We start from the raw sequence: 19,575 nt of genomic DNA, 5'->3' as shown, positions 1-19,575 counted from the left end.
TTTAATTACTTTGATAACCAAACAATGGCATTTTGAAAAGGCAAAAGTATAATATATATTGTATACATACCTGTTTGAAAATAGATTTGCTAACAGAGTAATAGATTTGGTCATATCTTCAATTTAAAGAAAAAAAAGGTGAATGCTTAATGTTTTATCACCAATTATTCATCTATATTCAGCATATATTTTTATGGTACTTCAGCAATCAGCAGGTTTTAACTCATGTAAGTGCAGCACTTTAAATATAAAATGAGAGACGAAAGACGTTTAACAAAGAACACATTAATTAACTAATGCTCACCTACTATTCTGCCTAATCCTCTTGAAATGCAGAAGTCGATGAAGACCACTTTGTTCATGCCTGAAAAGAAATTAAGTAGATATTATGTTCGTGAAACTACGTTACTACGCAAATTATAATTATTTGACTGCACCTAAACATATTGTATAATCTTTCTAACTAAAAAAGTGACTGCAACTAAGCAAATTGTTACCATAAAAATATCCAACTTTCACCATATTTATACAACTTGGATGCTCAAATCCTAGGTTTGACTGGATCTCCTCAGCTTGGACCATGACAGGTGAAGTTTTAGGTCTCAAACTACAAACATATAAAATCATATTCATTAATCAATAACCATACAAATATTTCGACTTAAAAGAACTAATACTGTGAAAGAAAAAACAAATGAAATCAAAAGCAATACATGATAAACAATAAACACTAAAATTTAACAAACCAAAATGAAATCAAAACATTCAAACACATTACCTCAAGAAGTCGAGATGAACCCTAAAAGTCTCCGCCGTGCAACTGAGATGCACCATCAAAATAGTCACAAACTCCATCTCGCAGGAGGCCCGGGGTTTGACCTAACCTCTAGCTTCGCCGGAAAAGATCTGGCCTAAGTAGGTATCAATTTACTGAAGAGTTCAAATGTAGGTATAAGTTTGTACCTGATTAGTCAACCCTAACAGCTGTCGATTTTCAAAGGTTCCATCACCTCGATTGTGTGGTTGAATGGTTGTTCACTTTGCCAAGACGACCTTGTATGTACCACTGAAGCTGAACCATAATTACAGAGATGCTCCCGTCTTTTTTTTATTGTCTTCGGAGTTGATGAAGTATACAGACAGAGAGAGAGAGAGAATAAAGTATATAGTTATTTGTTTGAAAAGGTAGAAGATTCTTGGATTTGAGAAAATGTATTTGAAATTTGGATTTGAGAAAATGTATTTGAAACAAAGATCCATATAACATTAAATTATATACAACACAAATATGCATACATTATACACGGGTTGATGTCCCTATATTTGCATATATTCACCAATTGAGATTTGTAGTAACAAACGAAATACACATACTTAAAGAAAAAAAAATACAAAATGCATCCAAGGGTGGAAATACAAATGCCAGCAACAACCAACTTACTGGTCCAGAGATTACCCCTAAAAAATAAATAAAAAATAAAACCTGCTGATGTTGTCCTAGGCGAGTTCATCATTGAACAACTTGGAAGCGCCAGCATTTCATCACTGGAAGCATGTCCACCATGCCTCGCATAACATGGATACAACTTATACTTCCTCTAAAAGTGAGCATGATAACTATAACAAAGACAGCTGTGTGTCGGTAATTAAGCTTACATGTTGCAGGATTTCCATATTATGCAGTTTTGCCAGTTTGTTGGTCTTTAATTGCCACCATTCAAATCTCACCCCACACTAAATGACAGATGGATAGTCAATCATCACAACTAAATATCATTTTCAAGATTTTTATCAAGAGCAAAAGCTAAGGATCTCCCATCAATTATCAAAGCAAACAAAACAGTGTTACTTTTATTTTTGGCTAGTTCAAGCTGTGGTCTTCCTCCTCCCAACTGCTTCTCTAGATGCCTACAAAGAATCAAATATCTAAAATATTTATTAAGTGAATAACACAATTGATAATTAAGTTTTGTATTCAAATTCATAGAGAACCTTTACATTGGCAATAGTCTCCCTAAATGGCCGAATCTTAGCTCTTTTAAGGCATTAACATCGGAAGAATATAATGTGATCACAATCTGTTTCATTCCTTGGGCTAGTAAACATATAGAAACCAGAAATACTAAACGTATGCATGGCTAATTATAAATAAGAAAAAATTAAAACAAATGTATTAACTTATAAAATAAAATAGACCAGCATTCTTATAGTTTAATAATCTTATAATCATGATTAAATACATTAGTTATCTACAACCAAAATGGCAATATGACAATCTCAACTGATTTTACCTTAAATAATTATATCCCTTGACTTTAATGTACTTAGATTAAGTAGAGACCAACAATCAGATTTTATACATGCGCCATATGCATATTTTCTATTAAATTATAATAATAAGTTTCAGTGGAAAGCTTATATGAACAAATATAGAATTCAGTGATATTTGATTTTGATAGCAATGTCACAGTTCATTAAATTTTAAGGGTAAAAGTCATTAAAGGATATGAAATGAATTTTACCAAGATGCACAAGAAAGCTCACACTCCTGTAAACTGTAAATCATGCCACGAGAGAGCATATTCTTGTTTTTTTTAAAGTTTGTTTCGGAGTAAGATGAATGAATAATTTATAAAGAGGCGATATTCAAGTTCTTTCGCTAAGACCGCCAAAGTATGTATTAGTTTCAGATTATACCAAATGCTGTATGATGCTTAAGACTTGGTTTCATTTATGTTCTGAAAAGTAAAAGCTTATCCAACAGTCAGAATATCAAAGAAAACATTCGCCATTAACCATTTATTGGGTCAAATCTAGCATAAACAAAACATAATACATACTTGGGTGATCATCATCATCATCATCGTACTCAGTATATCCCACCAATAGCAAAGCTATGATAGAGTCTGAGGAGGGTAAGATGTAGACAGCCTTACCTCTACCCCATAGGAATAGAGAGGTTGCTTCCGGTGAGACCCCCGGCTCGATAGTAGTTTTGCATCAAGCCTTGGACATAAGGCACATAACACTCAACCATCGGCACACCGGCCGATTGGTACATGTACCCTTATCTTTCGGCTATCAACGCCACCACATGATGCCTGATTACCGCCACTTTTAACGTTATTTTCACGAGATTAGTAAAATAACGTCAAAATTAGTGCAATTTCACTTTTGCCCACCTGAGGGTTCACGCATATATACATTATATGCGCGCACCGCAAGCAGGGCGCAATAATACATACTTGGGTGATCAATAATGAAAAAAAACTTGGAATAGTTGGGTGATCTTCCTTAAAAAAAATACTATGTCTTCCTCACTACGAAAAAGAAAAAAAAATATTATTTGGGATTCAAAATTTTCATCAGATACTACAAGTGTGTGGTATGATTCATGTCCTCTGCCTGTATATTTACTTCTTAGTAGCCTAGATTTATCAAAGATTTGGTGTTTGCAGGCACTTTCAACAACATACTAACTTCTTAGTACCCGAAATTCAACAAAGACACACCATTGTTTGGCACTATCCAAATCTATGTCAAAGGAAAGCAAACTTACCAAGCAGGGGAAATCAGAGCAAGCACCCAAAATATAATATCATTTGAGTTGGTCAATTATACTGCACCTAACACTGCAATCTTTGAAGCTGTCTACCATCCAAAAATATGCTTCTAGTAACAACAACCGTCACTCTCAGGTCTCAAGACAGCTCTTATTCCTTTCATAACATCCCTTTTAATAGAGACAAATCATTATCAGTATTAACATAGCATTTTAACAAATATTAGGGTCTGATGAAAGCAAAAAAATAAAAAATAAAAGAAAGAAAAAAAAACACGAATATGTAAAATAGGATCTGCATCTAAGTCTAAAATATGGTATGATGAAAGCAATGAAAGAAAGATAGGAAGATAATAAAAAAGACTGTCAGGTATTAACAAATATTCTAATAAAATCAAAATTAAGCTAACTGCATTTCATTGAAGATATGATCATAAATAAAAAGCAAAATAGACAAATAGAAATAAAGTAACAGATTAACAAATATTCTTAAAAGCATATGAAGCACTGAATATAGTTATAATAGAATCAGGGTTTCAATGAAATACCAAGGTTTACATATAAATCGGATTACATAATTTGAACTACATGTAAGCTGATTCGCGAAGATTGATTAATTGAACCTGTGAATAGAATTTCAAAGATTGATCGATTAAACCTGTTAATCGATTGAATCCGATTGAACCTGCGAATCTGATTGAATCTGTTTAGGTGAGACGATTGAATATATGAATGGATTACAAAGGTTTAATAGTTATCTGGAATTTTGATGGATTTGACTGCTAGGGTTAGAACCTGTAAGTTGGATAGTGATAAAAACGTCCCGCGATATTGATTTTGAATTGGAGTTATTAAAAAAAATTATGAATTATCATGTGACATTTTGAAGAGAGCTGGTTAAATATAAAAGTGAAAGTTGTTGGAAAACCTATTCATTTATTAGATAGGTAGATGGGATGGGATATAATTTATATACCAACATTTATTAATTTATTAACTATATATCGTGTGAATTGTTCTAAATCATCAGTGGGCCACCTCACACATTGATCCTAGACAATTTTTTTTCAATTTACATTTCCATTTCTAAACTTTAACAAAGTTATTATCTGAATTTTAATAGTTCTTTTTCCTTAAACAAATTACATTTCTATTCTTTTATAACCAATTTACATTTGTAAATTCGAACTAATTCTTTAAGCGATTTATGGCTCTACCCCTAAACTATAATAAAGTTAGTTTTGCTATAGTTTTTTTATTCTTTTTTATCAAATAGTTTAGTAAGATTTATGTGTGATCCTTTATTTGATAACAACAGAAGTACAAACCTTGACAAATGATAATGATAATTATAGTTAGACAAGTTTTAATCCCATATATATTCTTAAGTCGAATATCAAAAGATCAATATCTAGAAATACTGGATGCAAATAATGATATTCAAAACTGAGCATCCCATATAAATTTATTTTACTTAAATGTCACACACATCCAATCCATGTTCCACCCTATCAATATATACCTTATTGGTTTCCCTCAACATTTTTAATACAATAGAAGCCTTGGATCATCCATACAAAAATCTCTTTATCACCATCAATGGATCTACCACTAATTAATAAAACTTTAATCTTTGCTTCTTAAATAATCTTGAACAAAATCAGGTTCCATATCTGTAGCAGCATGCCGCCGATTCTCAGTAATCATCAAAACCCAAAGCATAATGACCCGCATTCTTATCCTGCTCACCAAAGAATGATAAAATAAAATTCATAGATTATCAACCGGTAAAATTAAATGATTACAACTAAAAGACTTGCCTGTGACAACATTCGCTGCTTATTTAGATACTGCGTTCTGGCTTTATTAAGAGCCGAATTTGGAGATTTGTACATCCTCTGTAACAGAAAAAAAATAATTTTTAAAAAAATAAAATAATGCAAAAACGGTTATATTTTAGTAAATAGAAACCTTTTCTGTTCCAGACACACGATCCCCACCGGGATGAAGGTTTTTCTTCGGTGTGAAGTTGAACACTTCATGAAGAAACTCATTTTCCTGTTTATGAAACAAATGAACCACTGGTTAGATCAGATAATTCTTCATTCAGATATATAATAAATATAATTCTAAACTAAAAAGGATCAAACCTGCATGTGCTTGATGAATCCTCCTCGAAGAAACCGCTTGAAAAAGTTTAGCTATCAATAAAAAAATGGATTATTGTTGTAATAATATTATTGTTTACGACAAAAAAGTGCGCGCGGGTCAGCCCGGCCCATTTTGACCCAACCCAGCCCGTTTAACAATAAGCAACATTATACAAACCTGTACCAACTGGCACCATGTTGTGGTGGTCAGTGACTCGCCACCAATCTTCATAGATGTTTCGGGACTATAACCGTCCTATTTATAACAAAAAAAAAAAGTAAAACAAGAAACCGTTAAAAACACTATTTTAGACAAATACAAGGTTTTCCAATATTATTGCTACAAAAATACCTCAAGAAATTCTAGAACATCCCGGAACGTGTTCCTCTGGTTGTTAAGATCCTTTTTAGCAGAACCCTTACCACCCGCTTCAACAGAAAGATTCCTAACTTGACTCAAGATTTTAGCTTCTAAACCTTGAATATGTGTGATATCTTGGTTGGAGAATCTCTCAAGATTCCCAATTTCAAAAATAAGTGCAAGCGCTTCACCAGCAGCAATATGAACCGATCGGTCATCTTTCTCCAAAAGAGTTGAAAAATAAGAAATTGACCTGTGTATATATATATAAATGTTAGCTCACGGTTCTCAACTGAAAGTTTCAGAATTCGATTTGGGTGTGTTTATTTCAAACATGTCAAAATTAGCTTTTAGCTCATGGTTCTGAATGAAAGTTTTCGAAGCTTAAACGGGTCGCTTTGGGGTGTTTTATTTCAAACGGGTCAAAATCAGCTTACCCTTGCCAGCTTTTTGGGTCAAGTGTCGAACCATCCATTGTTGTGAGAAGAAATGACCAAGCGGATACCATGGTGGTTATTACTGGCGGTGATGGTTTAGTTGCAACAACCTGAAATTTGTGTAATTTTAGAATACTATAATAAGTCAAAGTCAACATACAAAGGACAAAGATGTATACATTTGGGCCCAATTTAGGGTGGACCACTTGCCACATTATCTGCATGCACTTTTGGTTTCTTCGGCTTCATTTCCGCCAACAAAAGTGATCACAGCCAAACAATCTAGCAACTATATAGAATAATGAAATCATCAAATTAGTATTATTAAAAAAACATAGCAAGGGACAAGTTAATATGTATATCTACCGATGCTATCTTTGATGAATCGGAACGAGATTTGAGGGCCTCGGAAATGGGAGAAATTGATTCTTCTAGTATTTCTTGAGCTTTCTTACCAGGACCAGTTGTTAGAGCCAGTAATCCTGTTGACACATAACACTCAATGAATATATAATAAATTAAAAAATAATTGAAATGAGACGCGTTAATATGTACCTATGGCATGTGATGCTAAAGCTACCTCTTTTGCAGAACCTTTCTTTATAGAATTCAGACACTGATGCAGCATTGTTGCAAATCTAACAAGAAAATAAAATAAGAAACCAATCTGTTACTTAAATGTTCAACCAATTAAAAAATAAACATAAAACCGAAAAAGCATAAATGCAAAAATGTTCTTACTTCTTTTCGACAAATTCATGAGGCAAGTTGCTGGTAAAACTCTCTATGATTGCCACCAAAGCTTTCTCCCTTGTTGACCCCCTTTGAAAGCAAAAAGTATATACAAACCAACCATGAAAGGATGCTGGTGTAAAAAATCTTAACTATAATTATTCGAATTGCTCATATTATTTCACAAATCCTAAGAAAAATCAGTTTTCTTTTTTCTTGCAATACAGCCATTATTTTCTTAGAAATTTGCATTTTACCGAATCATAAGAAAAATCAGTTATTTCACAAATACTAAGAAAGATCAATTGTTTTGTTGAACCATTATTTTCTTAAGGATTTGTATTGTACCAAATCCTAAGAAAAATCAGTTATTTCACATATCCTAAGAATGATCATCAATTATTTTGTTGAAATACAACCGTTACTTTCTTAAAAGTTTGAACAAATCCAAAGAAAAATCAATTATTTTATTGAAATACAACCATTATTTTCTTAGAGATCATAAGAAAATAAGTTATTTCACAAATCCTTCAGTTATTTTCTAGAAATGCAACCATTATTATTTTCTTAAAAATTGCATCATTTCCATATTATTTCACAAATCCTAAGAAAACTCAGTTATTTTCTAGAAATACAACCATTAAGTTGATAAAAATTTGCATTTTAGCAAACATGGTTTCCAATGAAAGTAATAAGAAAACAACCTTTTCTCAAACAATGCATCTAAACTTTGATCAAGAACGCTCTCTTTATCGGTCTGCACATCCTCCCCACCAGTCGCCATTATTTGATCTGACCTGCAAGTCGATGAAGAACTAACACTATCTGTATCATCACTATCAAGCATTGCAGCATTCTTCCTCTGAACACGACCTGAAAAACAGAGCAACACACACAATCAATCAATCAAACAAAACCTATATAAAAGTTAAGTAAACTTTCACCCAATCAGGGGAAACAAACATAACATGCAATTTCAATACAAAAAAAAAATCTGATTTAATCAAATCCAAACAAAATCCAAAAATCAGGCAAAATTACACCCAAAGAAAAGAATTATAAAATCACATAACGCCCATCAATATCAAATTTAAAACCCAATTAATCAACCAGGCAAAATTAGAGTCAACAATTATAATTCTAAAATCATAGACGATACACATAACGGCAACGCCCAATTTCAAAAATGGAAACCAATTAATCAACCAAGTAACTGAATGCAAACAAAACCCTAAATTCAGGCAAAATTTATAAAATCATGCATAATAAACAATTGGGTATATATAAAGTTCTACTTACGCTGTTTACCCATTAGTGAAAGCTCTTTATTAATGAATTAATTAATAGCGTTAGAAGGAAATACAAGGCCGATGATGAACAGGGTACCATAGAAAACCTAATTGAGAACAAACGGTGAATTGAATTGAGTTTGAGAAATGGGTAGGCAATTGATCCATCAAAAAAGGTTCGATCTTTGGGTTTTCTGGTGAGTAAACCGGTGGCAGGAGGGTGTGGCGGTGTTTGACTTGTTGGAAGGATGACGTCGTTGATGCAGGGTGGAATATTCGTTGCTTCCACAACCATGAGATGTTTTTCTTTTTCTTTTTTTTTAAATGAATGATTGTTAATAATTTTATTATTTTATTGTGAATTCATGTTCATGGTTCTTGTGTTTTTCATGTTTAATATTTTTTATTATTATTATTTTTGAAAGACGAAAAATCGGTAAACAAAACAAAACGAACTAGCAAGATGCAAGACCGAGAATAGAATGACAAATATAAACCCACCAAAGATACATTACAATACGTCAAAATTTCACCACCATGACTCATCAAGATAAACATGTTTTATCCGGTTCTTAATCCAGAGACATCATAGCGTATTTACTTCTTGCATGATGCCATTCAGCATTGCCCTCTTGTTATATTATGAACAACATTATTTCTAGCTTTTCAGGTTGCCTAACAACAAGTCACCATCAACATTGAAAGCATCATTGTTTTTCTAGTTTCATAGCCAATCACGCATTTGTGTAACTTCAGCAGGTCTTTATGCACAATTTAACCGAAAATATGTTCGGTCGTTTCCAGAGCCTCGTCACATATCAGGCATACAATCTAATCCACTCGAACATCCAAAGCAATCAACGTAGATAGCCGTATCAAAAGAACTCTCCACCCAAATATGTTAAGCATAATCAGGAGCCATTTGTTCCATGGAAATACCATATGCTCCTCTATCGAGCCTATATACATAAACATCTTACGCAACGATTTAACCGATTCCCCATCTCACTCACATTCCCATCTCCAAGTATCGTCCCAGTTAGAAAACATAGCACTATCCACCAACTCTAAACATAACCTTAGTTCATTGGAGCATCATTTTCTTTTGATATGTTGGATTGGATGTATATAGATATGTGTTGTGACATTATGGTGGTGTGGCGGTGTGTCCAACTTCTTGCTAGCTTTTTTTTAATATATTTATGTTGTTGGCCGTTAAAAATGTTTTTATGTACTTGTACACACAAAAATACTCTATCTCCCCTCACAAAAACATTCTTGGAGCAATCTTTCACAAAATTTCAACCACCCTCTATCATCCACATCACACCTCTCTCTCCTAAAAAACAACCTAAAAACAACTTATTGGTGATTCTCTAAGAGCATACATAATAAGGAGGCATGCGAGAGAATGACTATTTTGGTCCTTGTAGTTTGTTTCCTTTATCTATTTTGGTTCAATCGCCAAACCGTTAACAGTTTTTAGTCATTTTCAACTTTTAACAGTCTCAGTCCAATTGAAAAACGACGTCCAACCTCTTCGTTAAAACCCCTCGCGTGCATCCCACGTGAAGGGTGTGATGAAGAGGTGCTTCAATGTCACACGCCAACCTAAGGCGGAAATGTCGGGGCGTGATCCGATTGCTCACAGTTCGAAGATACTATCATATATAAAATGTGACAATATCTAATTAATTATTTACAAATATTACACACATTATTCAAATATACAAAACAATTCAAATACACAAATATGATTTCATATAACGATTATCTTGATTATATCCTAAGGTCTTGTCTACGTGTCCAACTTCAATTTTCAATACAAGCAACCTGCATATGCGTAGAAAATGAAGTTTTGTCAACAAACATGTTGAGTGAGTTTACCACCAAATTTTGACACCAAAAATAATGTTAATATAATAAATAAGCAAAACGTAATAAGTGCGGTAATGAAATCAAACCATAAACAAGTAAGTTTGTCAAGCGAATCGGGCGCCGGTAAATCAACTATGAGCAAATAATGAGAATAAGACCGTTGCCAACCGAATCGGGCGATGGTCAATGAGAATAAGAATCCTCTCCAAGGGGATATGTCAAGCGAATCAATACAATAACACATAAGCACATAACAAGTAGATTTGATTAATCACACACAATTACACGTTTGCTATTTTGATATGTATGTATATATAGATATGTATATATAGTATTATATACGCATATGTCCCCAAAACGTTTATGAAAATCGAGTAAAATAGGGGATTGATAAAACTCACCTGATTGAATAAGTCAAACAAGGATGAATACGACAAGTAAGTGGAAATCACGCTCTTCAAGAATTATCGACAAGAATCCTAATTAAATAATATAATATTATGAATAAATTAATAATGATGTAATACGTTTAACGAATTTAGGATTTCGATGTGGATTGAGTTACAATTATGATTAGCATGTTATGGATTGAACGATTGATCTCTACGGATTATTGTTATTATTTAGTAACCATTGTTTGTTATAATTCAACTTATAAATAATTAGTTTAAATAAATATATGTTGAGATCTATTATAATAATAATAATCGTTTAAATATATAATTTTAGTAAAATTTATATCTTAAAACCGTTTAATGAAACCCGCTAGTGAAAACACGTTTTAACATGTTAAAGACGTTTATTTTAATTTTGTTTAAAACAAATAATATATATATATATATATATATATGTATATATAATAAATATGAAAAAATTACAAGATACTTTTATGACGAGAAATCATCGATATTGATATTAAGATTTAATACAATAGTTGTTGGTTTACTATTAATAAAATACATACATATACATGTATATATATATATATACTTGAAAACATGTAACGAGATCAATCGACATGAAACGTTTAGCCTTATGATGTTGGTTTAAATAAATAACGTCTAGTTTGATATTTAATATTAATTATTATATATTATAATTAATTAAAATAAGTTAAAAACAATTAAGATAAAAAGATCCAGAAAAAGGGGCTGGCGAGACTCGAACATGCGACCTGTGGCCGGACCCGGGGTTGAACACACACCCTAGCAATTGGTTATAGTTTGTAAACGGATTATTATATACAGAAGCAGATTAACCCATTTGATTATAAACCCTAGATTTTTCAATCAATCAATCCGTTCAGTTTTCGTTCAATTAATGTTAGGGTTTATGTTTAACGATGTTAGAAGACTTATATCCATGTTTCAATTACCTCGAACAACGATGAATCAAGGGAGAACGAACGATCCTATTAGCCGCGGCTAGAATGAGGTTGAACAGCAGGTTACGACCACCATCAATGCAATTAAGGTTAGGGTTTTGGTTCGTCGAGTTATAAAGGAGGTGTAGCTGTGTTTAATTGAATTACAACCCATCTTTAGAATTTATAAACAATTTTAGGGTTAGTCGGCTCAAAATATAAATAATTTCGTATCCGATTCTGATCTCGTTTCCTAATTGTTTATGTTAGTTAGGCCGAATATAGTATGAGGAATCATAAATGGGATTCAATTCCTAATTTAAATCGATGATTGTGCTTCAAGTAATCTAAACGGGTCAAGATTTGGGTAAACGGATCATGGGTTATGGATATGGGTAAATGGATAGTATGTAAAAATTGTATTTTAGTCCTTAGTGTTTTGAGATGGAAACGATAGAGGGTAAAGGTTTACATTTGAGCTAAAAATGTACATTTTCGAAAGTTAAATATATATTAAATAATTATAATAGATAAATATAATTTATATAGAAATTCATCGGTAAACGTGCTACTTTTTAGTGATAAATTTCTCGAATCATAAAGCGGGTAGGGTATTAGATATAAAATTAATGTGTGGAAAACCCAAGTTGTTACATTCAATTCGGGTGTTTAGACTTCAATTCGGGGTCTTTCTCAGCAACAATTCACATTTAAGCAAATGGTTTATATGGTTTATGATACACATTTAAACTATTAGTAAAGTTACAAAATATTGATTGATCCAACTAGCAGTTAAAGTCATATAAAATATTAAATGGTTACCTCAATAAAATATTAATTCCGCTATGAAATCAAACAAAGCGCAGTATGATGAGCAAGGTGGAAGAGGGGAAGAATGGGGTAGGGGTAATAGTGGGAAAGGACGAAGTGTGGCCGAGTCAAATGATGGGGAGAATAGTAACGGGTTTATTGGTGAACGGGGTAGAGGAGGGAGAGGATCGGGTAGGGGCAATGATGGAAAAGAACAAAGTGTGTCTTAGTCAAATGAAGGGGAGGATAGTAGCGGGTTTGTTGGTGAGCAGGGTAGAGGGTGAGGCGGGTGGAGAGGTGGCGTGAGGAATAACAATTACAAGAAATATCAAGCTATGAAATACACTTTTCCAGGCTCGGTGGGGTTTGAGTGAGTTATATTGAAGAATATGATTTATAGTGTTTTGTGTGTGTGTGTATGTAGAGGGAGATCTTGGTTGTCCAACATTCAACCGCCACCTTATTTCTGCACAAATGTTCATCTCTGATCTAACCATTATAATCCCTCGAGTCCCATTTTGTTTGTGTAATTCCTCAACTCATCTAGTTTCTTATATTTAAAACCTCATAGTTCGATAAGTCCCCACATTCAATATATATAGGCTCCTGTCATAACTCAACATCAAGTGGCTCCTTGGATGACCCTATGACAATGGATTCACGACATAACTTCACCATCCAATTTCGATGGTAAAACAATAGAAAGTACCAGAATCTTTTATTTGGAGCACTTTCAAAATTTAGGATCGTCCCATAACCTAGTAAACACATTTCCTTGAAATGTATTATTCAAAAAAAAAAAAAAAGACGAACCGTCCTTTTCGTCGTTAAAGACAAAGGACTCCAATGATTCCTTCTTAAAAACCATATGCGTCTCTCCATTTCGTTTATGACAGTAATAAAGTCACCCTAATGACTTAGTTTAGACCTTGACATCAATTGAATTTCTGGACAAGATTCTCATAACAAGGGGAGAATGTGACAACCCACAAATCCATTCAATTCTTAAATAGTAATTAGAAATAATTACATTACATAAATGCCCTAGATTAGATGCATATTCATTAAATCATCAAAAGTCTAAGAAATTGCATTTCATATATCGTTATATCATACATGTTAGGTGATTATAGGGATTATTGCGTCACGCGCACAGACCAACATGACGATTGGTGATACTGAATTTTAAATATTATAATTATACATTTGTATTTCATAGAAAGAGCAACACAATCTTTTTAAGATATATGTTTGTATACAAATAACAACCCTGAACCGTGTCCGAAGCATAACGGTACTTTACAAGTTGGTAAACAAACTCGTGTACACCTAAACAAAAAACCTAATAGTCTCTTAGTAACTTTACTACATCTATATACACATAATAAGCACAAGGTTGAATGAAAATTATGCAAGGTTATAACTAATAGAGGGTATCATCTAAATGAATTATAATATAGTTACCTAATAATAATTTAAAACAACTCTAACTCACATCCATACAAAAATCGATTAGCATGCATGCTAGTCTAATGCATGCATGCATTAATCTCAAGATATTCACAAGTTGGTGAAAGGAACATAAAGACCCTGTCCCAGTTTTCCCAAAAAGTTTTACCATAAATATATATATCATTAAAAGGAATGTAGGACAAAACAAGAGTTGTTAAGTAATTTCAACCCATCCACACTACCACCATTACCCAACCCGTACCTATGTCATACCACCTGCCCTTTTTGACTGATTCTAAGCATCAAACACAAAAAAAAAAAAATCACTAAATAAGCAAAACACACTTTTGGTAAACTAGAAAGATCATTCAAACCTTACCTTCTTTGACTTCTTTATTCTTTGGGATATTAAATTTGAAAACTAAAGCCTAAATCTCAGGTCTATGCGAGTATAAAGATACACAAACACCCTATCCAAAACAAAGGAACAATTTCCAGCCATTGATCTCATCAAAACCGATCATAACCCTTGGATTGCAAGGCCTTACACGGATTCAGCTCAAGGATAAATATTCATCCCTTGACTCACTTTTCCTTTAGCCACCACACTTGTTCTTCTCTCTTGTAAACCATAAACTCTGCTACAATACTCCAATCGTAATGTTTGAAGAACTAGCAAGCAAAGGGAAGCGAGGAAGCGAACAACTCGATTTCACTATTTTCAGTTCTGTCAAACGTACAGTCTACTTGGGACGATGATATCTCACTCCCTACAACTTCAAATCATGATTTTCCAGTTGGAGATGAAGTTCCTACTTCATCCTTAAAATCTCCAACTCATTTCACTTCATTAGCCAAGTATTTGACCTCCAAACGTGTTTCGTTTCCAGACTATTCAAACGAAAACATAATGCTGAATAGGGCTGTAAACGAACCGAATGAACACGAACAAGTCCTTGTTCATGTTCGTTTCGTTCCTTAAGGAAATAATTTTTCACGAATGGTTCACGAACACTTACCGAACGAGATTTTATGATCGTGTTCGTTTATTAAGGAAATGAATGTGTTCACGAACGGTTCGCGAACACAAACGAACACAAATAAAATCGGCAAAGCCCAGAAATTGAGGCCGATATATTCATCAACGTGAATAATGAAAGCATGTAAACAAATCAAACGAACATGAACAAGCTAGGGTATGTTAGTGTTTGTTCATTTAACTTTAAACGAACACGAATGCTTAATCGAACGGATATTTAAGTTTTTGTTCGTTTATTTAAAAAATGAACACTTGTGTTTTTTTATGTTTGTTTAACATAATTGAACAAAGATAAACGAACATAAATGAACACAAACAAACACAAATGAACACAAATTAACAAATACAAAACTTTTAAGTAGATAACTTATCCAAAAAAATATTTAATTATTTTCTATTAACTCATAAACAAACATAAACAAACGTTCATGAACATAAATGAACGAATGGAACATGTGTTCATGTTCGTTCGTTTAATTAAACGAACACAAATTTTTTGTTCGTGTTTGTTCGTATATTAAATAAAAGAACATAAGCGAACTTACCGCCGAACGGTTCACGAACAGTTCACCGAACGTTCGGTTCGTTTACAGGCCTAATGCTGAAAGACATGGACTTACAAAAAATGACATTACGTAGTAGAATGCTTACAAACAAAATTTTAAACTATAAAACATAAACTTCAAAAGCTACAAATTTTTACTTATAAACAATATTTTTTTGCTTTATTTGCAACTTTCTCTTGCTTATCTAAAATAAATATTTATTTTTTGTTCGTCTCTACTCTTCACTCTTAATAAATCTACATAAAGTTGACCATGTATAAAACGTGTCTTTAAGTATACCAACACTTGCTAGAGACTGACCTAGACTTTTGTTGTTGATCATTGCAAAACCAAACTACAACAGAAAATTGTCTTCTCTAAAACTTAAATAGAAGCTTTTTTATCTGAATGTGTCAATTGTATATATATATATATGCTTATATATTTGAACAATTTGTAAATTTTGTATTTATGTCAAATTATTTTGAATAAATGTTACACATATAAAAATGCATTTTAATAATCACAAAATTAATAATTCATTTTAGCGAATATAACACCATCTGCCAAAAAAATGGTGATTCGCAAACAGTGAATTGGAGATAAAGAAATGAAAATTAGGGTTATGAAACGTATACGGGTCCATAATTGGTTGTCTAGGAGAAAACGCATCCAATTAAATGATTATTATGATTTTAATTTTGAATTATTTTATTAGTAACAAATTATATGAGGGCTTATTATTTTTGGAATATAGTAAGATCAACCAATAAGAATGAGCCAAAAATAATGTCTTTAATGATATTTATTATATAAATTAAATAATTATTATGATTTTAATTTTGAATTATTTTATTAGTAACAAATTCTATGAGTGCTTTTTATTTTTAAAATATAGTAAAATCAACCAATAAGAATAAGCAAAAATAAATTTCTTTAATAGTATATATAGATATAGATATAGATTTTAATCATGAAGACATAAATAAGTTTTAAACTAATGTTATTTATGAAAACATGAACAAGTTTTAAAGTACATTTTTATCATGAAAGCATAAGGTTTTGATAAACATTTTAATCATTAAAGCATATATTTGAGAAATCATTACTTGTCTTATACATTTTAAACATTTGAAACTCAATATTTTTAAAACAGCGAGTTTAATAATGTATTTAAAACATGTGACCTCACCAACATTATGTTGACTTATAAGTATGTTTTTTAGGTTAAATTAGGAAGAAATTTGTGGACATATATAAGCAACACGTCATATGTAGAATCACCACGTTAATCAATAGCTGTGATTATTTATGAACATCGTGCCCCTGCGTTTCTGCCTCGACGGGTGTGATAAGCTTCTCACAAATTCTATAATGTTGGATTCGAAAGTTGCAAAGTTGTGAGTAATAACTTTTTTTATTTATCTATAGTGTGGCATCAGCCGAAAGATAAGTTCTAAATTTTGAAATGAGTGGCTTACAATTTAGACGTGTGATTCACTTCATAAAATTGTACGCTAAAAACTTGAGGTGTTTGGGACTGAGTTTGAAAATGCTTATTAACTTATTGGTTTTTTTAAAAAGTCATTTTGAAAAGTTAGGATTTGAGTCTTTTAGAAAATTGTTTTTTAACCCTTTCAAAAAGATAAAATAAAAAAGATTTTTGTGATTGCCAAACACATTTTAACTTATTGGCTTTTTAAAAACACCAATAAGCCAACAAACATTTTTTAAAATCAATCCCAAACATGCTTGCTCTATAGCTGATGCATTTTGTTGTTAGAGGAAAGGTCGTCCCTAGATGGTGGCATGCAGTCTATGGAAGTGGAAGCACCGCTGCAAGTGGTTTGTGTTGGCAACAGGGTTAGATTTTTGGTCCTCAAGTGGTGGCGTGCAATACAAGGAAGTGGAAACACCGCTACAAGTGGTATGCCAGACAACATGGCTAGATTTTGGGTTCATGATTCCGTTGATGAAACCGATCATGTGGTTTTGGAAGTTTTTGGGTGAAAATGAAGTGACAGTTAGTTGATGTTTAGGGTAGTTTGAGTACATTTTAGGGGCACCCCTTCCACCCTAAACGAATAAAATAAAATAGTAAAATAATATGCAAAGAATAACTAAAAGTTCTTTTTTTTTAATAATGAATCTCTTTAATCCTTATCGTCTGTGTTACTAGAACCCAACACCCCTTCCAAACAAAGGTATTTAAAGGCCCAATTCGTTTTTCGGGTTTCGGGTTTTCGGGTCGGGTTCTTCGGGTTTAATAGTTTTAAATCTTAACCCGAAACCCAACCCAAATCTCTCATGTGTTTTTCGGGTTTGGGTAATTCGGGTTCGGGTTTTTTCAGATTGGGTTAATCGGGTTTCGATTATCCTAGAAAATAAAACAAAAAATGTAGGAACGTGTTCGTGTCGTGAACAAGACGTAGATCGATATCTATAATCAACGTGAAGGTGCAGAATCCCTAAACGTGATCGAAAACAACAATATTTCTCATTTTCTCTCTATTTCTCATATATCTCAAGGTTTACAACAAGATATGACAAATATCAATACATATACGTTCTGGATCAAAGAGTTATGAAAACATATGTCAAAATCACTATTTATGGGCATATAAGAGCATTTCTGGCGCATATTTTTGGCGCATATGTTTCCAACGCAGCGCATATGTTGCCCAAGAAAAACAGAAAACTGTTTTGGGCATAACTTCTTCGTTATAGCTCCGTTTTACGTGCCGTTTTCGCTCACGTGCTCGCATTAAAATTCTCTATCACTTTATATAATAATATCTTCATTGTTACTCCATCTAAAATGCTCAACCTTTTAGCTCCTTTAAAGCTCCGCTCACCTTCATTTGACAAAGACGAAAGCAATAGACGTATGCACTAACAACCGGTGACTGTTCGATAACATTTATGTCGTTATTTGACTCGACAACACCGAAAAGCGCATGCCAAAACCAAAGATCTTGGGAGGCCACCGCCTCAATTATAATGCTGGTGTCGGAGTGATCATCCTAGTGGAACTGACCTCACAAGGCTGTAGGAAACATATCCCATCCAACATGTATACAATTGATGCTACTGAGCATTTCGAGGAAACTGCATTTTTTGCTGTGTACCTCGTATATGCATCGGATATCATACAAAGTTGGTTTGCGCAAATATCTCCTTGAGTAAATTGATATGATCCCTATATAAACATAAAAATATATAAACCCTCAAAAAATTTATAAACATAACTAAACTAAATGTGTATGTAAATACGCTTACCTTGACAGAAAAATAAAGTGAGTCTCGTTCAACCTTTTCAGGCATTTCTAGGTATTCATCCATTGCGTCTAGCGAAATTTTATACACTAGTTGATGAATAGCAGCTTTACATGTTTGCAAAGTCGTGAAACCGGGTCTACCTCTTGCACATAGTCCTTGTTGGAAAAAGGATACCGATCCAACAATTATTTGATAAACACATAAATACTTGTCTACTCATTCAAGAACGACATTTAAAATGATGTTCTTCATAAAGGGATCGAAGCTAAAATAGTGGCGTACCAAAGTTTCATTAGCGCCCAATCGATCACGAAGAAGAGGTGATTGTCTTGTTAGCCTTTGTCTCCTTTGAAACCATTCAACCAACAAGGTTAACTGTTGTCCTCCCGGCTTCAAAAATAAGGTTGTCTTCTTCCAAATAGTTGGACGAAGAAAAGGAAATCTATTACATTTTTGGTTAATAATGGGTGTATTGGAGAAAAAGGGTGATTTTTTTTGGGTATGTGAAATTGTATGTATTATCTTACTATATTATTAAAACAAAACATGTTGTTCACATGGCACCATACTAGCTTGTCCACATAGGATGTCACACAATCTATTACTATTTATAATATTTCCACCTAATTCATTATTAAATAAATTCAATAATTACTTAATTGACTTTTATCATTCAAT

The 19,575-nt window shown here is 32.7% G+C and overlaps 1 pseudogene across 1 annotated transcript; it reads right to left on the bottom strand.

The window, feature by feature from the left end:
- Positions 1-5,178: 5,178 nt before the first annotated feature.
- Positions 5,179-8,219, bottom strand: LOC143622026 (uncharacterized; annotated as a pseudogene). Its single transcript, XR_013151622.1, has 12 exons — positions 7,947-8,219; positions 7,252-7,332; positions 7,066-7,148; positions 6,877-6,992; positions 6,690-6,799; positions 6,511-6,620; positions 6,065-6,326; positions 5,891-5,968; positions 5,713-5,763; positions 5,534-5,620; positions 5,383-5,460; positions 5,179-5,303 (listed from the first exon to the last, which is right to left on the bottom strand). The product of XR_013151622.1 is annotated as an uncharacterized LOC143622026 (transcript).
- Positions 8,220-19,575: the final 11,356 nt, after the last annotated feature.

Source organism: Bidens hawaiensis, unplaced genomic scaffold (assembly GCF_021521415.1).
Source record: "Bidens hawaiensis isolate Kalapana, Puna unplaced genomic scaffold, B.hawaiensis_p1.1 tig00003004_1, whole genome shotgun sequence".
Lineage (NCBI taxonomy): Eukaryota > Viridiplantae > Streptophyta > Magnoliopsida > Asterales > Asteraceae > Bidens > Bidens hawaiensis.
Note: the sequence above shows the minus strand (reverse complement) of the source record. Positions and strands in the feature narration are given on the sequence as shown.